Raw genomic sequence first — 24,406 nt, 5'->3', positions numbered from 1 at the left:
AACACGTACGCGTCCGGCTGGATAATTATTAAATCGCGACGGTGCCCGGTAATTTGGTCGGACCTGATCATCGGTCGATCTTCATAATTTTCTGCGGCCGTTCCGTACGCTTACGAACAGAGGGCGACGGGGGGAGAGATAACTCGGGGGGGTTCGCCGGTAATTGCGGCGAGTTTCCATTAAACACCGTGTTTGTCCCGCGGTTGTAGTCGCGTTAACGCGCCGAGGAATTGAAATCCGCGCACCGTTATCGTTCCTGGCGATCGTCGCGATCCTCTCCGTTCCACCCCGTTCCTCTCCGTTCCTCGCCGATGCCGCACGTGTCGATTTCACGAGATCTCTCGCTCTCCCTCGCTTCAGCCTGTTTCTCGCTCCCTCCGGCTGTGACCTTACCCGTTCGCGTTAAATTACGACGTCACATTGCACGCCTGAGCCGCGTCAACCCAGGCTTCCTCCAGATCATCCTCGCGATTGCGCGTAAATTACTGTCACGAGCAGGGACGCTATCCTCGGGAGAACGCTTCCCTGAGATCTTAATCCGACTTATCCGTACCACGGGCTACTATCAGAGGGCTGGCCACGACCGCGCGAACCCGGCAAAAATCCGTGCGAGATCCCGTGGATCTCTTCCATCGATCATTTGGGCGTCATCGCCTGTGCGGATCGCGACGTTGAAATCTCCGTGGCACCTTCGGCTGTACGACTGCCCTGGTGTCTAGCGTGTCGTCGAGAATGAATTGTTGGTTGTTTTCTGGGTACTTTACGACCTTGTCCGTGCTACTAAGTATCCGCGTACTCGGTTCTGCTTTTTCTTTGAACTAGTTTCGATGTGCTTGCGAGGACATCGACAATTGAAGACACTTTACTCAAGTAAGGATCGATGAAATCAATTGTGAATATTAAAACTGAGACAGGTAACCCTTCTGTAACATGGTAGATGGGTTCCTAGAAAATGCCGAGTTGTGTGAAACCGTGTTATACGAGACCCAGAGTTAGCTAGTGATAGTGTTATATAGACCCTGAGTTAGTTACCGAAAACTTATTAAACACTTATTAAACAAAACGAAAAGAATCAAAAATATTATTTTCATTTAATGTAACCTAATCAATTTCTTCCTCGTCACTACTTAGCACAATCAACGAGAACGTTTTTTCGATTGAACGATATCACCTTCACTTTCTGAACCTTCTTCTTCTCATTCAGATTTTTTGCATCTTCTATCCTTTTTAAAAGATCTGTAATTTTTGTCTGCTGGTTCTTACAACGGTTTTCCTATCGTGTTAGAGCGAAACAGTGTTATAGGTTGCAGTACTATACCTGGGTTGCCGCAATTTATTCTATCGTGTTAGAGCGAAATCTTGTTATAGGGTGCTGTATTGTACCTGCACTCATTTTTGTTCTTCATGGTTGTTTGAACTCATGCTTACTTCAAACAAGCTATATCTTCTTAATCACTTAGCTGTTTTTGACGAGTATAAACATCACGTCATAACACAAAATGTTGCCATTTCTTTATGACACCTATATTCGTCGAAAACAGCTAACTGGTTATATAATAATTATATATAATATAATATAAAATATAATATATATATATATAATATAAAATATATAATATATATAATATAAAATATATAATATATATAATATAAGTTATATAATATAAAACAGCTAAGTTATAATTCGTTATTAAATTACATATTTTATAAAAGTGTTATATTTTAAGAAGATATGAAGAATAGTATAATTAAGATAACACTCTTGCATACATTTCAAAAAGATTGGAACAGATTGATTTGTTAGACTGAAAAAAAAATTCATAGTTACTCCCTATATGAGATATGAAAAAGAAAGACACTTTATAAAATTCCAAATTATTTGATGACGACACTGAGACAAACACAAACGCTTCAGAAAACGTAAAGATTTTCCTGAAAGAAGATCTGTATCTCGTACAAGATTAAGAAAACCGATGCACCTGATGTGTTTTACAAATTCCAACGGTTAAGTTAAATTCGTAGTAGATATTAATTTGGTAGTGATTGCGTGATTGCTAATGTCTAGACTGCGGTCGTTAACGCAAAATGAAAATTGCATGCTTCAATTACAAGAAGCAAGATCTACATAAAATCGTGCTTCTCCTCGTGCTAATTATAACAAATTGAAAATAGCATAACAGTACTCGTTCCGCAATCTACTAATGAGCCGAAGACGATAAATTTTATAGGCGAACTTAGAGACGTGGAAATCGAATAAAATTTTATTAGATTCGCCATTAGTCTTGCTAACAAGTCGAACATAAAATAAAATCGTATTAAACGTCGGTAAACTTTGTGGCTTACAAATTGTCGAAAACTTTTATGCGCTATAAAATGCACGCAGATCCGTAATCCAGTAACGATTAATAAAAGCAAATAGTATTATTTTATGATTGAACCGCGGATGTTCGTGCGCGTTCGTGCTCGCGAGATCCAGTTAAATGGAAACCGGAATTAGAAGTATAAAGTTTCGTGGTCGAAGAAAATTTGTCTTCCGTTGCGCTTTATTTAACATTTGCTGGACGAAGATTGTAGTCAATTTGCGAAGTAAGTATTATGTGAATTGAAGGGTTCAGAGGATGAAAGTGTTATGTTACAAATATAAAGTTTCCAGCAAAATTGAGTTTAAGAATATCCTGTAGCGCGTGTAACTTATGCAACATGTGCCTTTCGTCCACTCTACAATTTTTTACCGGGGCAGGATGAAGTGAAATGAAAGAACGCCACGCATCACCTTCAATTACTTACATCTCAAATTTCACAAATATGTGTCGTAACACTTCCATCCTCCGAACTCTTCAATCATCAGTGCTCCATTAAAGTTTCAACGACCCTTTGCGGAATAACACGCCTCTTCTTCGTAATTGTAATTACCCGGTCCTAGAAATACCATTAAAACGATATAAACATAAACTTAAGATCATAAAGCTGTATAGATCAATTTGAACAAATTGGACAGACCGGAAATTTTCTTCCTTTATTAACACTTTGACTGCCGCGTAACCCATGCGTGTACGACGGAATTATCGGCTCAGATTTGAAAATTAATTTTTACCTTAATCCATTACATCTTCCTAATTTCACTAGGAATCCGCGTAACGTATGAATGTTGACTAAAGAATTAATGTCGTACAATTTAACATGTTTATATTAATTCGCCTAAATGCAATACTCTAATTCGATGACATATTCCAGATTTTTAATCTGCCATCTCCGTACCAACGAATCGAGGTTACTCGAAATTAAACGTACTGCTACCGCTTATATCTCGCCTGCTGTAAGCGCAAATAAAAATCTGCACTCTACTTGAGCATCGTTGCATCTCCGCGTTTGATCAAAGTCAACCGAGAGCAGCATCGTTTCTCACGCTATGAAATTCATCGGACACGATGTAGCAACGCCTAGGGCCTCGGTTCATTTATTCAAACCGCACAGTGTCCAAAATCTAGGAATATTCATGACCACGTCGACAATGAATCGAGGGGAAGCTACATATACTCGCTCCTTTTTGTCGTCTCCTTGTACATTGTTTCGTTGCACGCCGGTTTTCAGGTCCCAGGAATGAAAATGATATGAGAGAGAGAGAGAGAGAGAGAGAGAGCAGTTTGGTTATCGGCCCCTCGTGATTGCGGGGCTTTTAATACGTCGGATCCATTATCTTCCGAAAGACCGAGGTTACGAAACCCTGTTCGCGGTTGATCTCGTCGAAAGCCTGGCCTTCTCGAACTATCTTCTCGGTTGACAACCGAATTTGACTCCGTCCGCCGACGAATTAGAAGCATTTAATCTCCGGCCACTTTTGGAATCCTGTCGGAGGCGTCCACAAAGGGCCTGTTCCATTACTTAATCGCGGGGCGACCTGCGAGCCTAGAAAAAGGACAGCTTCTGTGAGAATTAGGATTTAGTAGATCCGATGAAATTCGAGCTAACGGCTTTCCATTGTTGACGAGTGAACTGCGCCTTACGATTTTCCGAAGAACCTGCGATTTTATAAATACTCCGCGGGTTTTAGGCATTTATGAGAAACGTTGATAGAGCGAATAGAAAACAGTGAAAATATTTAATGCATTTTAAAATACTATTGCCTTGCTTTCAACGCTACAAAGTAATTCAAGAAAGTAAGAAATGTCTACGTAGTTCTTGTATCTTGCAGATAATACAGATAAGTTCTGATTTGCATAAAAATCTGCGGGCTATTTGTTAGTATATAATAATAATATATATATATATGTTATTATAGACTGTCGTGGGTGATTTTTACAAGTTTTATATAGCTTCGCAACCTTGTGCAGTTCTATAAAATCTCTAGTATATATACATAATAACATTAAAAAATAGCTAAATCGAAGTTACAAAATTCATTTTCACAATCAAGATATTTCTCTTAACAAATACGATACAACTTGATACGAAACTAGAGATTTCATAGAACTGCACAAAGTGGCGAAGCTATATAAAGCTTGTAAAAATCACCCACGACAATAATCTCCTTCCTTGCACCGAATTTTTTTTCGCACAAAGGATTCCACAGCGAAATCTTTAAAACTCGATAGGCTCGCCGAATATATATCTTGGCGACACGTTCATCAAAGGACAATTACGTCCGCGAGGACTGGCCCGTCGCCTCCGAGGAGAAATTCAAAGACGTGATGCAACGAATGCGGCCGGGGAAAGGATAAAAAAAACTCCGGGGAACGTTTATCGTCGCGAGAAAGCGTGCGCGAGGCTCTCGCACGACACCGTGAAACTCTTAAAACGACTTGTCGCGTAATCGCGCGGCATTCGTCATCCGGTTTCGCGTCATTTCGTGCCGGTGCATGGGCCCGCTCGAGGAACGGAATAAAGAGGGACGCGTCTCGGCCGACCGGGCCCGACAGATAACCCGTGGCCGTTTGAAATATTCGTCGGACGTAGTTACGCCACCGTCGCGACACTGAAACGTCCAACGAATAGCCGTGCGCGACGCTGACTGGTCGAAATGGCCGGTTTAGATGCGCCAAAATCATTAATAATCAATATAATCCGCGGAAACTGAATCACACGTGGTTGACTGAGCTGTTTGAATAGATCTGAAGATCAGTTTCCACGAAAGTTTCTTCCGTGTGTATAGAAAACGTTTTTCGGTCGAACATTTCTTTCATTAGATAACGGACGAAAAATTTCTTTTATTGGTTAACCCTTTTAGTGCAATGCGAAAAAGAGGTGTTACTAGGGTTTGGAAAAATGCTCGTAAAAACCAAACAAGAAACAATATTTACACGATTCAAAAAGCAGTAAATTAAGGACGAAATAGAGAACAAAACGATGACACTAGATTTTCTATATTCATTGAAAATTATATAAATAACAAAGGTATAAAAGATCATAAAGAAAGTAAAAGTTCAGTTCTCTCTCTTACAAAACGTATTTGCACCTACAAAAAGTCATCTTTTCATCATAATTTTATATAGATCATTCATTACAAAGTATATACTTTGCATTTCTGATATATTTTGTAACAGGATAAATAATATTACATAACAAACATAAAAAATAACTCGAAGGTACATGGTAAGCGCCGGACGGATCATCTCTTCCGAAATACGTAATTGTTATAGGTAATATAACATTGCTGAAACAAAATTATGTTGTGATAAATATATTTGTGATATAATTTTGCATAATAATTCATTATAATAACATAAATATTTATATTTATATTTATATTTATATTTATATATCGTAAATGTGTAAAATTTTGTTATTATAAAGCGCTATAAGGCGCGGGCCGATATATCGGCTCCGGCACTTCTCGCCAGTGCAGCAAGAGCCGATATATCGGTCTCCGGCACTAAAAGGGTTAAAAAACGTTTTCCTCGATCAAAAATTTAAGCTCACAGCAAGACATACTTTTTCCCGCATTTTGCCTCTTCTCTGATTCAAATAAATCAGCACGAATATTCGCAAACACACCATTCGTCGAAGAGCGCCGTAACAATGGTGTTGCACAAAAGAATTTCCGAGGAAGTCTCAAGGGAAAGTACGCAAGCAAAAATAACAAGTCTCTTTAACGAAGAAGCACGAAGATAAAGCTACTTTCGAGAGGATCTCAAAATTCTTTCACAACGAAGCAAACTTTCTTCGACGATTCCCAACGTTCCGGAACAGAAGATCGAATCCGTGGCACCAAAAGATAACTTTATTTTCACTTCGGTGAAATCCTAAACCAATAAACCGCAACACCAGCAAATGCAAACATTTAGGCCTGTAATCAACGATGCCGTGTATATAGATCGCGCGCGCGCGAGAGAGAGAGAAAAAAAGCGGTTGGAAAGATCCTCGGTTCCGAGAAAGCGTACACCGTGGAATGGCAAATCGAGCATCGCGACGGATCGAGTCCCAGTAATTCCTAACAGTCGGGGCCCGATCATTTTAATAATTCGCCGATGCGTCTGGCGAGATAAGGATATTCAATTATCCGGCGGACGTCGAACATCAGCCTCTGCGAGGCTCGTAGAGGACTTTCTACTAAATCGAAGAGAAGGAATCGACACCGGCGCGCGGTCAGGTTCGGCTTCGGTTCCCGGTATCATTCCCGTTTCGAGTGATCGCGAGCTTGCATTCCATCCCGGGCAGCGTAGAATCGTTGCCAGTGGCGGTGTAGACGGTCTATCGGTCAAGCCGATCGTTGTAGCTCGCGCTTGTACGCTAGGTGAGACACGGTAATCGCGTATCGATAGTCGCGGCACCGTGTAAACCGTCGATCCGCGGCTGCGTTGACATATATAACGCTCCGCTAACAGCCGCCGATATATTCGAGGCGTTTTTCACGCGTGCACGCTCGCGATCGAGGAGTCGGGGAGAGCCTCGAGGCGCGAACCGAGCCGACCGGCCTGTCGCCGTGGCAAATTGCTTCCATTTCCTTTCAATGATCCCCGGCTCTCGGTGCCATCGATCCTCGACACGGCCCTTACAGCGCTGCGAAATTTTAACTGGATCCTAACGAGCCGGCACCGAAATGCTAAACGCACCTTTCGCCGGCGGAGTAATTCTGTTTAGCTGGAATCGCGCTGCGCTTAGTTTCTGTGCCAAATGGGCCAGCATAAGTAACGATACGCTGTAAGAATGTTTTAAGACGTTCGCGTTCGTTCGTGATAAAAATGGGCGAATGGGTAATGTTGCTTTCAGCTTATTGCACATTGGTCGGAATTCTTTGTTGTACGGGTAAACTGTATGCAAAATGATTTAATGTGTAGATCGATAACGCTCTGAAACCTGGCACTGTAACTGTGTAGCTGTTCCGTTATCCGAATATTTGAGTCGCTTCATTTAACTCGGATAATCGAGGTTTTACAGAGTTCAACGAAGAAATTGATGTCTATACAGTTCCTTCGTGTTTACAGTTAATACAGACAATTGTTGTATTATCTTCGTGCTGATGTAACATTAGTAATCTACGGATTTTTACGGCGAATGACAATTTTCTGCGTTAAATACAAAATACAGAAGCTTCATTATAATATATACAGTAAATTCTCTCCAATTGTCTCTTAGTTCGTAAACACAAATGGACAATTTGGGAAGAGGAAATACGATTGTTCCAGCATCGCAGCTTGTTTTTATAGTTGTTGATAATCGGTGACCTTTGAAACAAACCGTAAAGCTCGAATAATCCTATCTCCTCTTTCCAAATGGTCCATTTTTTTGTTTACAAGCGTTCGTTTTGTTTACGAGGGACAATTGGAGAGAATTTACTGTAATTCCTTACCTCGATAATTTCACTGAATTAAGTATAACAAAACAGTAAATGCGAACCAGTTAACCCGTTGTTTGAAGAAAGTTATTTAGTGCTCCTCCAACATTAATAATTTCTCTAATACAACGGGGCAATGTTTGTTTTTTGCATGAGCTAAGACTACGTGAAATAATTTTTTTGTAATGTACTTTGAAAGATAAGTTGAAACACAGCGTGAAACTGTCGTGGTCTTTAACATGATTAAAGGTGGTCAGTAAAATATCATTGGGAGTATAATTATGAACGTATTTTTCTTAATACTGTATAATACTATATAATAATAATATAATAATAATACTATATAAATACTAATATAATAATAATAATACTAATATATGAAATAATACTAATAATAATACTATATAAATATATAATACTATATAATAATAATTCTTAATTTATTTAACAGGCATCACTCCTGAAGCCTGTCGAGATCATATTAAATTAGTACGGTATTTTGTTGATTAGAGACACAGTGATAAATCTTAAGATCGTCGGATATAATAATTTTGTTTGGTTGGTGCCATTATCGAGATTCAGCTTGCCCCTGATCCCCGATGTGCTTTCAGCCGGGTAAATCTGAGCATTCAACGTCGTCAGCCTCCTAAACATTTTTCGCGACGGAATCCCGGAGAAGCGGATCAGCTGGAAATCGTATCGATTCCCCGAGCCCGATCGAAAAGGAATGCGTTGCGGTCGACGTAATTGCATATCGATAAGTGGGAGGGATAGAGCAAACACACCGATCGTCTTCGATCTATTCGGTATTTCGAGGATGCAGAACGATTTCCCGTGAGAGAGCCCGACGGGATCCCGGAATACCGTAACGTCTGCGGCTCTCCCGTGCCGATTCCCCTTTCCCGATAATATCGAATGCCAGCGATTTTCGGGATTCAGCGAGCAACGATAGGAATGTACCTCTGGGCTGCCGCGCGTCGTTATGTATGCAAATTCGACGGATCGGACCAGCACGTTCGTAGAAATCTTACATAATCGAGAGGGTCGTGCTTATTGCGGCTGCTCGCGGTTTTCGAGTTAATTAATCTGAGCCAAGGGTGTCAAACTCAAAAGCTAACTTGGGCCAAATAAACAATGCTTAACTTTAGGTGGGCCACAAAAAAAAGATCAATGTTCATAGAAACAAATATTTTTATTTTGACTAGTACATTGTAATAAATATATATAAAGTTAAATTATTGTTTACGTCCTGATACTTGACGTCTCTTCTCCGATACTATCTTTCCTATTTCGGGAGAAATTTGATTGGCCGAGACTACTTTCAACATTTCTAATTCACATTTCTATTTTATTTTTACTTTGCGTCGGATATATTGACTGGGCCCAAATTGTCCAATTTTTGTGTTCAAGCTGACCATCGATTAGGGAGAATTTACTGTATTTTTCCAATTAATATTCACGAAAGGTGTTATTGCATTGCGTTCAAATTGTTGTTCCTGTTGGCAGATTTATTAAGATATTTTGTGACAGTCGATGTATAGACTTGTAAAATTCTAAGGATTATCGGTAAAGTAATGTCGTTTTCCTTCAGATTCAATAAACATTGTCACCTTGTCCGTGTATGTAATTCATTATGACATAACCCATTTTCTAATCAGATTTATTACCATTTAGTGTGTTCATTCTGAAATTAATCCATACCAAATGTTAAATGAAATAAAATTCTGTACAAGTATAAAAAAGATAACGCTATTTACGCGAGTACTCTTAACACTTAATATTTACTGGTAGGTAATATAATTGATGCACAGATATATTATTATATATTTTTATTATATTATATTATAATATAATATTATTTTAATATTATATTATTATATTATTATATTATATTATATTATATTATATTATATTATATTATTATATTATATTATATTATATTATATTATATTATATTATATTATATTATATTATATTATATTATATTATATTATATTATATTATATTATATTATATTATATTATATTATATTATATTATATTATATTATTTTATATTATTATGATATTATATTATAAGGCACAAAAGCAATCTCGTTACACGCAAGTGGACTTAATTAGAAAACCTACGAACAATCAGCGTGACTCAAATAAACGTAGAAAGCCAATTATGTTTTTGATCAACTGAGATTGTTCCTGCTCTGCAAGTTGCCAGAACAAGTAACAAAGTGGTGAAACACCATTTCAGAATGATCTCGGCCGATTTCCGTGCAATCAAGCCGCCGGAACGGCTAACAAAGTTGTAACGGACCACCTCGGAACGTTCTCAGCTGATTCTGTAACGAGTAAGTTGCCCCGAACGGCTGACAAAGTGGTGCGAGACCGGCTCGGTACATACCGAACAAATTCTTTTGAAAATTTTCCTGACAGGTTTCTTCGCGGTCAAGATCTTCCGCCGCAACAATGTAGCGTCTCCGAAGAGAAGAGTAACCCGATCAGACACCTCTAGCTTTCACGAAGAAGCCTGCCACGGTTCAGCATCAGGTTCTCCGAGACCGGGGACCCGGGAGTTACGTTAATACGACCTGCGGCGTCGCCGCTGCGGCCAATATTTCATTGTTAACAGCTTACTTTATTACATGGGCACAATATTTGCTTATTAAGCCGTGTTACCTTTCAATAAGCTCTTGGCGATCGTATAGGATGTTGACGGCAAGTTTGCAGATGTTTTCGAGACACTTTTGCTGAACCGTTGACATTTCAACTTTAATTGAACCCATAAATTTCACATTGCAAACATTGAAATCATAAAAATGATTTCACGAGGAATAATTTATTAACCATTTGCGATTCAAGCGATTTCCTGCATTTGACGCTTCCTGTGTTGACACTTCCACTACATAATTCAATCATGATTGATTCATGATCCCACGTTACAATTTAATGTGATCAACAAAATGTCTTACTGTTAGTGCAAAAATCAATGTCGTATCTCTGTCGATGCTGGATCATAAAGGACTAAGTTCTTTTTTTCAAGTTCGTATTGTCGTAAAGATAGCACAAGATTTAAATAAATTCGGTGTTGCCAAATTTGCAAGATAAACTTTTAGTGTCAGCAGAATTAACATCGAAGGAAGTAAATAAATTTCCATTTTATTCTTGTCTGTTACACACGCATACACACATTGGAGTTTAGAATATTCTTATAAGTGTAGGTTCGGTGTCGACAGAGGAAGTGAACTTCTAGTTTACACCTACCTATTACAATCGAGGCGATAGAACATTCAATTGAGTGGGTTACAATCGTAGTCATTACGTAGTCAATCGTAGTGTGACTTACGTCACATTTTCCTCATTGTGAGAAACAAGGAGTGTTATTTATTGTCTACCAACATGTGTATTGTTTATCGACTAAAGTAGAGGCTTAAGATAATTTAGAGTTGAGTTAATTCGCAATAACTTCATAATTTATTTCACTTGTCTTTCGTACATGTTGGCATGTAGAGATTACATGTTGAGACGTAAGTCAACATTTATGAGAATATGGCTCGCACCGCTATGATTCTAACAATCTTAACACGTTGAACGCCACGCCGGTTTTACAGAAATTGTCCGTGGCGCCACGACGAATTTTCTTTTATGTGATACATATAATGTTGAAATATTATCTGCAATAGATAAGTTACAGTGTATAATCATGTTTGACGTGTTAATTGCGACAAGGGTCACTGTTCGAATCGACGATGGTAATAACACAAAATTTTAGATGTTGACATTTGTTTTAAATTATATATATTTCTATCAATTTGGGCGCGCCGGTCACCGGTGGCCCCCATGGCGTCACCGCCAAGTTAAGTGCCGGTCACCGGTGACCCCCGTGGCATTCAACGTGTTAATCTTCAAGAAAAAATAGCAAGTTCTAGTTTTGATTTCTTATGTACAGCAAATCACTTCTTTTCGCAAAGTTTCCAGGAGATCACCTATATCATTGCAATCCATAAATATTTGTTTAGGTATTCCGTGGGAATAAACTTGAACTCGATAACTTTACTGTGCAAACTGTATTCTTTAACGGAGCCATTAAATGGCGAGGGTGCCTTTAGTTTGCTTTTCTCTAGATTTTCACGATTTTCAATCGAAGAAATTACGATATACTCCGCAAGGCTCGAATAATCGTATCTCCTCTTTCCAAATTGTTCATTTTTGTGCACAACTGAGCGCGAATTAGGGAGAATTTACTGTACAGAGTGAACGAAAATAAATAAAATATCTTAACACGTCGAATGCCACGCCGGTTTTAGAGAAATTGTCCGTGGCGCCACGATGAATTTTCTTTTATGTGAATATTATATATATAATTATATTATTATTTATTTATTATATATACTATTATATATTATTATTATATATATTATTATATTATTATTATAATGTTGAAATATTATCTGCAATAGATAAGTTACAGTGTATAACCATGTTTAACATGTTAATTGCGACAGGAGTCACTGTTCGAATCGACGATGGTAATAACACAAAATTTTAGATATTGACATTTGTTTTAAATTATATATATTCCTATCAATTTGGGCGCGCCGGTTACCGGTGGCCCCCATGGCGTCACCGCCAAGTTGGAAATGAATTTTCATTTTACTCCCGTCTGTTTCGCCGAAGGTAGAAAATTTGGTCACAAAGGCCCGCGGTTCGATGATAAAATTGATAAAAAGTGTGATCGAGAGTGTGACGAACCGGTACGTTGACGGACGTGTTGCAGGCAGTCTCATTGTCAGATCCATTTGCAGAGCGCGAAGTCGTCTTGCTCGTTGACGCGGACCGGAGAAGGTAGAAGCGAGTATCAGCCGCGGCGATCGTAGTGGTACGCGCGCGGAGGACTTGTCTACCAGGCGAGACACGGTAATCGCGTATCGATAGCCAGCCACGACGTATATAGACCCGATCCACCGCAACGCCGACGTATATAGCTCTCCGCTAATAGTTAACTATGATCTTACAAGCCGCTTACATCCACTCGATCTAGCCGCAGTTGCGAAAACCGGAGAAGCTCGCTTCCAGCATCGCGGGTCGTGTTACTGGATTAAGGGTGGATAACGCGAGCGCGATCCTTTCGCCGTTTTCAACCCTTAACAACCGGCTGCAGATAATGCTACAAATTTCGGCTTGCCACAATTTCCCTGTCGCCGTAGCTGCCGAAACTCTGCATGCAACGTCGCTGGCACGAAGTCCCATATCGAACGAATCGAACGCTTATCGCGATAACTGCGAGCAAACTTTGTCGTTCGAAATATCAGAAAGTATGTTAATCCTTTGCCGGGTTATTTGAATCTATTTCTTTTTTTGTAATTTTTGCGGTGGAAAGATAAAAGAACGTAACGTGTTCTCATGTAATTCTGATCGAAAAAAACAATGGACAAGCGATGGGAATATTTGATTTACAGTCGTTCGATCGTGAATTTCGGTTCAAATTTGCATTTGTACGGTGAAGCAGCGATAACGGTGGTGAAATACGATTTCATTTCTGGCATTAAAGTGTGCCGTTTAATTGCGATCCTCGAATCACAACGCGTTTAATGCTACTTTCAAGGATGAAACGAGTGTCTTATCAGCGACCAACGTGTACTAACGCAGATATACACGGAGTCATGAACATAATTAAAGAGACGTGGAACCGTGTAGACAGTCGGTAGAGATACACCGAATGAACGAACTGCTACTAGACAGAAGCTAAATCGTGAAGCTCATCAAGATGTATCAAATTTCTACTTGCACGAGTGCTAGAAAATCTCGCGCGAACGCATGAAATTGCCAGTCCACTTATCGGGGAAAGTCAGAAGTGGAAATTCCCTGGTACTCGGTGTCTCCGGTTTGTATATTGATCCGATCGGAACCAATTTCCGCGACTGCATCGGCCGAGACGTCCTGCGTTTCGCCGAGCGCGCGCGCGCGCGCCGATTTCGATCGCGTTTGTGCAGTTGCGTGATAGAAAACCGCGGTTCGCCGCAACGGTGACACATGTAACCAGTCGATGGTGGTCGTTCACGGGTCCGTGAGTCATTCCCATTCGAGTATATTCGTTCTTTTTTACGCGGGGCCAGCCCGTGTAATAACCCTTCGGGAACTGACTCGATTAACGCCTCGATACGATGGAAGCCTGTTATGTTAATTTTTCGAACTTCTAAACCGACGTCGACAAAGCTGAGGTGTTGAAAAAATAGGTCCCCGTAATGACTGTTTCGCTGTACACCTGCGGACGATAACGATTCGTTGACATAAGAGCTGACAACGAGTGCAACGCGTCATTCCGCTGAGCTATTGCATTCTACTCCGTTCTTCATTCATTTTTTTTCCATGAAATCTGCCAATTGAGATACGTCGAAGACAATTTATCTGCGAACGTAATTATTCGTTTCTAATGTTTGCTCTTCGGAAATAATATCTTTAACGATTTGCAACGATTCTCGGATAATTGTCTCAAATACGTAAGAACGTAAACGACGTAAAAGTACAATGCAGTTTATTTTATCGCTAAACCTATCACGCTAATCGCGACTGGCGTGTACTGTTTTATGAAACTGATATCACGGATTTTACTCGGACCCTTGTGTCATTTTTATCATAATCTATCCTCTAAAAATATGAAATTTATTTCATCAATTCCAGTGAAACATTCTCCAAAATTTCAACATATTTGAAACGATAAATCTGGTACCAGATTCTCGATTATTTAGAAACTCTCGCGCGCATTCTACTAGGCTCGCGTGTTACATACCTACAGATCTGAAACGAAGCATGTGGATCAAAGGTAGTAATTAGAAACGGAACAACATAATTGTGGTCATGATGGATCAAGTTTCTTGTTACTTAACGCATTGAACGCGGGACACGTAGTGGTACGTTTTTCGGTCATACGTTGTCGATTGAGAAACGTTATCTCTGCATGCATAAACTAGTACTTCGTGAAATAATGACTTTTTATAAGGAAAATATTGGATGGAACGCTTCATGACGAGGGGCAAAATGATATCGAATGAAAGTTTATAGCGTATCGACGAATGGGAGGACTTTCTAAAACGATTCCAGGCGAATTGTCAAGATAAACAATAAATACAATGTGTTACAATAGTAAATAGCGCAATTGTGCACTCGGTAGATCGAGTTTCTAAATAAATTAAAAATAAAACATGAGCGTCAATCTACTATCTTTTCGTCTTTACAAATGGATGTCGAAAAATGTATTTTGCAAAAATACCGTTCATTCGGTTCTGATATATATAGAATATATATTGTAAATAATATATATTCTATAATATATAATATTATATATCAGAACCGATTGAACGGTATTTTTGCAAAATACATTTATTACAATATTATTACAATATATAATATTATAATATTGTAATAAATGTATTTTGCAAAAATACCGTTCATTCGGTTCTGATATATAATATTATATATTATTATATGTGTATATATATATATATATATCCTGATATATTATATACACTAGTTTCCCCGAAACAATCATTATTCCGAAATGTAGTAGACTTCTCTAATCTGAACAACGCCGATTTCTCTTCGCGAAGTTCTCGTGTTCCCGGACCCGGTAGAGGATCCGAAGTCAAGCTTCCCGTTTCCAGGGGAAAATACGACGGCAGAAGGTGTATCCGCTGCGTCGGTGGCAAGGCGAACGGTAATCGCGTAACGATAGCCGGTTACATCGTGTACAGAGCCGATGGCCGACGTAACCGAGCGGGTAATAGCCCGGTCGCCGGTTTACGAACGCTGCCGGCCGATATTTTCGCCGGTCTTACGTTGGCTGCAGCGCCTCGGAGAAACCGGTTGCCGACGTCGCGGAGGGCCTTGTGTAATTGCGCGCCGCGATTGTCGTCGTTATCGGGCCCGCCTAATCGCCGGGACCCGGGAACGATTTTAGAATCCGGCCCTAATCGCGCGATAAACGGCCCGGTCCCGCGTTCCTAGGCGGGTACCGCAGCTCGCGAATGATATACTACCCGACCAGTCGGAGAGAACTACCCGGACGTGTAGCGGCTGCGATGCTTGCGAGCTGGAATTACGCGAGTTACGAGGAAGCAAGCGATGCGTCTCCTTCCTGGACACCTGCTGCAACTTCGCCGTGCCGCTAGCTTCCGACAAAAGGAAATTCTTCACCTCGATAACCCATTTCGCGATTAATATTTTCCATCGATCGTTTACGGATTCGACTCGTGGATACGCAACATCGAGATAAACTCGCGGAGAATACGAAGAAAATGTTTCAACCATTTGCGCTCAAAAACTATTTCAATTCGAATTCCGGAACGTGTTTTTTAACTTGTAGTATTTCTAGTTTATACGGTTTATCGCGCTTGTGAAATTGAAGCTATTAGAACATACAATGCTTGCACTTCTAACAGTTTGTTTGAAATATATATAAATTTGATAGTGTCAAGATTATTTTGAAATATGGTATAGCAATTTTTAATGGCGCTTCAGCGGGTTAAGTATGAAGAGAACTATATTTTTTTTTATATGGGAACAAAATCTTGGTATTCCGATCTCGAAAATTCATGCAAAACTAGGATAGCTTGTTTCATCGATGTGCGAACATGAAAGGCGAAATTTATTACAACTGCTATTGAACACTCCTTCGCAAAGCTTGATTTATATATCTATAGATATCCATTTTTATTAATTGTAAGATCTATATATCAAGCTATATCTATATATATTATAGATATAGCTTGAAATATAGATCTTACAATATATATAATATATAATAATAATATATATATATTATATAGATATAGCTTGATATATAGATCTTACAATTAATAAAAATGGATATCTGAGATTCACCGAAAGATTGCCCCACCCATACACATTTGATGTAGCAGAGTGTTAAAAATGAACCTTTTGGCTACGATAGGTTGCTCACATAATATAATACTTCGATCGCAACCTATAGTATAATCGACGTGCATTTTTCAGATTCACGATGAAATGGTCGAAACGCTAAACCGTATTGCATAAGTTCGTCAACACTAATCCTATCGAATACTAAAAATGATAGACGCGAGTTGCTTTATAAGAACGACAAGACTGAAACTATTTAACCCTTTTAATGTCAGAGCCGATATATCGGTCCGCACCTTGTAGCGTTATAAATAAATAAATACGTTACAAATAGACTAATTTCATTGCGAGAGAAAAAATTAGCGTCACCATTTCATTCTCTATTTCGTCCTTAATACACTGCTTTTTCAATTATGTAAATATTACTTTTCGTTTGGTTTTTATGAGCCTTCTTCGAAATCCTAGTAAAATCGTAAAATTCGGCCGGTTATATTCGCATAAGCGCTTCTTTTTCGCCCGGCACTAAAGGGGTTAAACTTTTCTCTATTTTTATGACACTTCTTGTTTCAAGTAAAAAATTGATTCATTCATTTCCTATGAAAGAATTTTAACAATTTTGAAACAAAAGATATATAGCCGGTCATTTTGACCGGCACGGTAGGTCTAGTGTTGATAATAATAATTATTATTACTTCCGATAAAAATTGCCGATCGCTTATGACTGCCAAAAATTGACTTAAACTTGCGCCAACAGTCGTCAGAAGCAAATTTTCAAAGCGCCACAGTAGCCTAGGTGTTAAATTAATTGTAAGAAACACGATTCGAATGTAAATGTTTTCCTTCGGCTGCTTCGAAAGATCTCGCGGTTTAGATTCATACATTCCGACAGAAAAATCCACGTAAGAAGCGCGGGACAACGAGACCGGTTGCAATCGGCTCGAGCCCACCGCACCTAATCAAGATCCCCGCACCTAATCGCCCCTCCTGGAACAATGCTACTCCCGCGCAAGCTCGCCCTCCGCATCGTTACCACCCTCGAAAACACCATTGATCCTCGCTCGACACACCTTCGAGGTGCACCGTATGCGTGCCACGCATCCGACGCACCTTCCCCTTCGCCGTGACGGGGTAGGAAGTAACATGGCGGCACGTAGGCTAAGACGATTTCCATCTCTTTGTTGCAGGATTAAGCCGTGGCGCGAACGACTGTCCCACGACCGGACTGTAAATACTCGCTCCTGAGAGGTCCTGGGATTTATTAGCGTCGCCTCGGGAGGACCAGGGAGAGGGGCAGACGAGAGTGTGGCAAAGAGGGAGAGAGATGCAGCTGGATGAGGACGAGGGAGGGAGAGAGAGAGAGCCAGCTAGATGGTAAAAAGAAAGAGAGGGGAAAAGTGAGAGGAGGAATGGAAGTCGACTTGAGGAGTGCCGTGAAAAAGCCGAATGGAGGACGAACGGGGAGGAGGGAGCAGAATCATCGGGGGTTCCACGGGATACATAAATCGCGTCTGGCCGCAAGGTGCGACTGCGAGGGAGGAGCGCGGGGAGGCCGCGAGCGGCGGAGAGCTTAGAGGAGATTTAGGAATTAGGGGAATTACGTCCGAGTGCCTGCTTACGCGCGAGTCGTAAGGCGAAGACTCTGGGAGAGGAAGCAGACGTGCACCGAATCGCGTCTCAGACTCCGGGATTCGAGAGTTTCCACCCCCGCTGGCTGGCTTCCCCGCCTCGCCGATTCCCCTCGGACCCCTCGACCCGCGTCCCACAAGTTCGAGGAGCTTATTAGTCAATCGAGATTCCGTCGACGACTGGTCTTCGGGCTGTACATAGAGAGGTAGACTCGTATACGAGGCCCAAGGATCGTTCGAGCTCCGATCGATCCTTGTTTTGTACATACCTTCGAGGGGTTGGATCCCGAGGTTCCAACCCGAATGGCTGTCCCCGGACAGGTGCGAGCCCCTCGCGACTTCCGGGGCGCCGGAAACCATGGGCAACGTGCAAACTGGTAGCTATCGCAGGATCCTGTTCCTTTGATCCTCGAGGTCGAGAGTGCGACTCGGGTTGGGGACGACGAAAAGACACTCTACCCTAGCACTGATCGTTCCGATGGACAGGCCCCCCGATCCTGGGGGTTTTCATCGTTCGCCGAGCTATTATATCGTCTGCTTCTCGAAAGGAGAGACCAGAGATTCGCTGACGATACGTGTCTCTGCTGCTGCTGTTTGTGGTTCGTCGGATCAGACGAGTCAGTAAGTACAACCATTCGACAGGGAATAATTACACAATAGTACACCGTAAACAAATTTCGATCGGTTAACTCTTTCATCGAACTGAAATAAGTCGAACACATTCGCTGTGAAATGCAACGAAAAACGTGTTACAAATTATAAAATAATTGCGATCTCCGCTAAATCGAAAGTAATAAACATTGAAGAAGTACATCTGTTTTAATACCCGTCTAATTTCCTCGACAGTTGAACCTTTCGCGACACAAGCAAAAGTGTACGAGTTAAAATTATCAGCGTGTAAGATCGGCTATTGAATTTTTGACGCGCGGTTCGTCTCTCGCAAGACATTATAAAATGTACGTAACAGTTTAGGAATACTCAACAGGAAGACAGGTGATTACCGGTGGCAGAAGAGAATATTCTATCGCAGATGCGAACGTCGAAGTGTTAACAACCGATAGCCGCATCTTTTGTCTTATTTCTCATTGTATCGACTCGTCTGATTCGGCGAACAGGTCTCTTCCATCGAGAAACAGGATATAATGACTTCTAGAGGGACGCCAGGGTAGTTCGTCAACCACCACGAAGCAACCCTGTGTCGATCCAAAATGGAGGAGAACGTGGACGGAGAATCGAAGTCTAAAGGGAGTCGTTTCACTGTTCACACGGAGGCGTTTGCGGTAAACTAATTAAGAATAAAATTCGTCCTTTTTCGCGCGGGTGGCTGGCGCTCGCGAGTCGCGGAGCACTTCCGATTCCTTTGGAACACGGGGACTCGTCTACGAGACGCGCGGTCCGATTAGCGTACTTTAACCCTCGTTACTTTCAATCTTCTCTGTGCAATATACTGTTTAGACTCGCGTGTCCTTGCTGTCGGGGATTCGAAGCTCGACCTTTGAGCATCGGTGGACGATAGATCGGTTAGATCGATAGAAAGATTAAGATCGCGACCTCGTTGTTAAGCGGGAGAAATATATTTAAAAGCGAGCTCCGCGCTCGAACGGTCGAGTGGCTGATTATCGGCGACGGACACCGATCGCGCGGTCTCTTTCGGATCCAGACGATTTCCCGCGAGCAGAAGCGTCCGGAATGAGCGAGCGCCGTTGCTCGAGATTGTTGATATTTTTTTATATTATATGTATATCGTACGAGTCGTTAACCTCGTTTCGGGAAGATGGCGAGTCGCGGTGGACGGGTGTGTCGCGAATGGTCGTCGGGTTCCGTGTGCGGTGGCGGGTGATGACGGTGCGCGCGTGTCGAGCGAGTGAGCGAGTGCGAGCGTACGAGGCGAAAAATCGACTATCATTTTGTACTTTGACTATGTGCGAGCGAGCATGGGGGCTATTATGGTGGGGATTGACGGGGAAGTTTTAGGAGAGGGGGGTGGCGGCGTGTGTAGCTGAGCGAGAGGAAGTGAAATTGTACATTGTTTTGTAAAGAGTACATTTATTTATATCTGTGATACTGGGCAAGGTTAAAAGGAAGAAAAATGGGAGAGAATGGGTGGGAGAGAGTGAACGAGAGAGGGACGGGGTGTGGGTGAGGGATGGATCGTTGTCGGTAGGGGTGGGGGGGGGGGTACCGCCAGGGGTGTGTTTCGAAGACGATCGGTGCTCGCGCATTCGTCGACGCATATATCGCATAGGATTAATTCTAGACTCGATTACGGTTTTTGTAAATAATCGATGCGTAGCCCGTGACACGCGAGGGTCGTACCTTCCTTTCGGATTTAAGCGGCTGATAATAAATGAATAACAAAAAACGAACTATGAATTATAAAGGGTAAAACAAGTACATAGAGGGAGAGAGAGAGAGAGAGAGAGAGAGAGAGAATGAGAGAGAGTGAGAAAGTGTGTGTGTGTGTGTGTGTGTGTGTGTGTGTGTGTGTGTGTGTGTGTGTGTGTGTGTGTGAGAGGGAGAGCGAGAGAGCGAGAGAGAGAGAGAGAGAGAGAGAGAGAGAGAGAGAGAGAGAGAGAGAGTAAGAGAGAGTAAGAGAGATCTTTTTTTCGTATACACGATCGCGGCCTCGTAAAGAGAATCGAAGCGAGAACGATTTGTTGTGAATATACATAATACAGGTACTAGGTATATAGATATATAAATATATAAATATATAAATATATACATACTACGATTAATAGGTTCTATTTGGTTGTTCGTACGAATTCAATTGTAAATTAATTCAATTGTACATAGTTCTGAATGTGAATATAGACAGAATATATCTATTATTATTATTATTATTATTATTATTATTATATTAATTTTATTATTATTGTCATTATCATATTATTATTATTATTATTATGATTATTATTATTATTATTATTATTATTATTATTGTCTACTACCATTATTCATTATATTAAAAAGGAGACTATTATGTTGTACGTTTATATTATCTTTTATCTTTTTCCTCGGTTTTTTTATAGAGTCGACTCTTCTCCCCTTTATCCTCTTCACTTCCTTCATCCCTGTAGTCTGCAGAAGGACATTAATAATTACAAAAGCGCTGCAGTGTTAACATCCCATTTCAATTATTGAACTGTTAATGACAATTTACAACGATTGCTCGAATAGTTGCATCACCACTAAGAGAGTTTTCACGCTGCTTACATTGGCCTAGCATACGAAAGAGAACACTGTACCCGTATTCTTATTCTTTTATTCAAGAATGTCGTGCACTGGTCAGTTTATACCTCTTGATCGTCCTGTTGATCTCGTACGATTCGTTTTTCGAGAAGAAAGATGTAAGATAAATTGACAGTCACAATAGCTGTCCACTCCGCCACTACACAAATTTATCTTCGGAATCTGTATCAGATGGCGTAGAGCGGTCGCCTATTGTGATCATCGATATACCTCGAATTCTTTTCTTTTTTTGTAAAGAGGTTGTATTTTGGCACAAGACTGCGCCCACATATTTATTTAAAGAATCGAATAGTTTTACGTGACCTTGAAGCAATATAAGCAGTGGCTAAACGTTCGAACCCGATAGAACAGTGTGCTCAGGTAACGAACCCGTTCCTTGCAATCTACCGTAAGCATCGAGCAACAACTTCTTACATTTATTCAACATACTACAAGAATCGATCTCGATGTACATACGACAAATTATTATACTACTGCGCAGCACTAAATCTATTTATTGTGCACTATTTAGATCGAAAACGAGATACACCTACCTAAACGTGTCTGCTGGCCCGTTACATTCCGATCGATATTGGAAAGCTCCATTCTTTTATGACACTGTCGGACGTAAATAATTACAAATTCGTTTGCTTCAATGTAACTTTGATTACGTTGCACATCGTTGCAATAATGAAACGACTCGTTCGTTTTGCCTTTTTCCTATTATTCGTAGAAAGATCGATAGTTTTCAATATTACCGAATAAAGCTGACGATTTTTACGATTTCTCACGGGGGCATTTCGCAAAATTAACCTTTTAGGCACGACGCGCCACTATAGTGGCTTCCGCGGATGTCGTCTCTCTAAACGACGCGCCACTATAGTGGCTTTCGCGGATGTCGCCTCTCTGAACGACGCGCCACTATAGTGGCTTTCGCGGATGCCATCTCTCTGAACGACGCGCCACTATAGTGGCTTACTCTAGTAGCTCTCTCGGTCATCATTCGAATCAAATAATCGTCTTTATACGCATTGTTTCACGCTTCTTTTGTCTTCACATCGATTTACAATATACAGACTTATCTTAACAATATAACTGTATCTTAGCAATATACAGACAGAATGCACAGACACTCTGTACAGTACATATCAGACTCTGCCGTCCAGAGAAATAGCCTCGCGCAGAATTCAGCCGTACCTAAAAGGTTAATCTCATCGATCGAAAAGTGCTTGAAAAAGCTCACTCTCTCGGAAGGAAAGACGGAATTTTCGCGACCGAGGGTCCCGGGGGGGCCCGCGATTCCGCGAATATTAATAATCCACTGGACCAAGCTCGCGGCGCTAAATCCGGATAATTGGCATTCTAGCGCGGTCGACGGGACGAATTTCGACGCGTTCGACGCCCAAGGCCGATGGCGACGATTATTTTCGTGCGAACCCCCGGGTGTATTTTCGCGCGTCACGATTCGCGAGTCTAGGCACGCGCGACGCGGAACACCGAAACCGCGTCGCGGCCACTCAGACATTCCACGGCGGGTACGTCTGCGTTTTGAATACCCGAACAATGGCAGTTTCGCGGTGGGCGGAGTTCCAACGAAAATACGCGGCCCCCGAGGCAAGGACAATGGGATCTCTGCCTCATCCTGCTTCGTCCGGCGCCAACAGAAACAGGCCTTCCTTCTTTTTCGAAGCCGGAGCTGGTTGTCTACCCGCAATTACCCGTGGTATGTCCAATAGACCGTGCTAATAATAATTTTGCGGAATTTTTACCGATAAAACCAGCGGAGTTCGTTGTTAGCCCCTTGCCGTGCCATTTTCTTCGGAATTATTGGGTTGTCCGGAAAGTTCGTGCCGATTTTCGGTAGGTAGCGTGAGAGACCTGACCGAATATATCACAATGATTGAAAACAAATGACATGTGTGCATATTCTAAAAGAGATAACTTCAGCCATATTTGGAAAAAAGTTTGGATACGATTCGTTGATTTTTATCAGTTTTGTACGCCTTAGAATATGGTGGCAAATAAAGCGCATTACAGGCATTTAAAGCTTTTCTTTTTCCGAAAGGGCAAAGATGCCACACAAGCGGCAAATAAGATATGCGCCGTTTGTGGCGAGGATGCTGTAGCCGAAAGAACTGTGCGGAAGTGGTTTGCTCGGTTTAAAGCTGGAAATTTCGACCTTGAAGATCAAGAACGCCCAGGTAGGCCGTTCATCACAGACGAAGATACGATTAGAACAGAAATCGAGAATAACCCACGCTCTACATTACGTCGATTAGCAGGAATGCTAAATAAATCAAAATCAACCATCCACGATCATATTGTGAAGCTTGACTATGTAAAATCGGTACGAACTTTCCGGACAACCCAATAGAATGATTAGAACTCTTCCGGTTGTAACAATTTTTTACGAGAAAAAGAACATTTATGTTTATTGTGTGCCCACGTTTACTCGAATGCTTAACCCTACGATAGTGTTCGCAAAAACTTCTAGCGTTCAGGATATACAGTGGACCATAAAAGTGTTCGTACATCTTAAAACGCAATAAACTTTTCAAAACTGAACTAAATGACTTGACATTTTTTTAGATGATGGTGGGACCGGTCTACTAGACGATATGCTTCTTTTTTTTAATTTTGCTATTACTTGAAATCGCAAAAAAATAAAAATCTCTCGTTTTTAACTTTTTTACGCGAGCTTATAACGAAAATTTACAAAATGTCTTTCGTAGATCTCGGTAATTTATATGCATGTTGAGAATTTTATCAAAATCGGTACACGTTGTTATGAGTTACAACAAATTGAAGATCGCAAAAGTCGCGGTTTAATCACGATTTTGACTAAAAACTGTAAGAAATCTGCAGTTTTTAAAATCCTTTCGATCAAATTTTCAGCACGCATATAAATTA

The 24,406-nt window shown here is 41.0% G+C and overlaps 1 protein-coding gene across 7 annotated transcripts in view; it reads left to right on the top strand.

Annotated features, from left to right (window-relative positions):
* LOC117221505 (homeobox protein caupolican) overlaps positions 1-21,255 on the top strand; it is a 195,389-nt gene extending 174,134 nt beyond the window's left edge. For all 7 annotated transcript variants that reach the window (XM_076523315.1, XM_076523306.1, XM_076523301.1 and 4 more), the window contains exon 7: positions 17,825-21,255. The gene's annotated coding sequence lies outside the window, so the exon portion shown is untranslated. The remainder of the gene's footprint in view (positions 1-17,824) is intronic.
* Positions 21,256-24,406: the final 3,151 nt, after the last annotated feature.

The sequence above is a fragment of the Megalopta genalis genome, chromosome 1, assembly GCF_051020955.1.
Source record: "Megalopta genalis isolate 19385.01 chromosome 1, iyMegGena1_principal, whole genome shotgun sequence".
NCBI lineage: Eukaryota > Metazoa > Arthropoda > Insecta > Hymenoptera > Halictidae > Megalopta > Megalopta genalis.
Note: the sequence above shows the minus strand (reverse complement) of the source record. Positions and strands in the feature narration are given on the sequence as shown.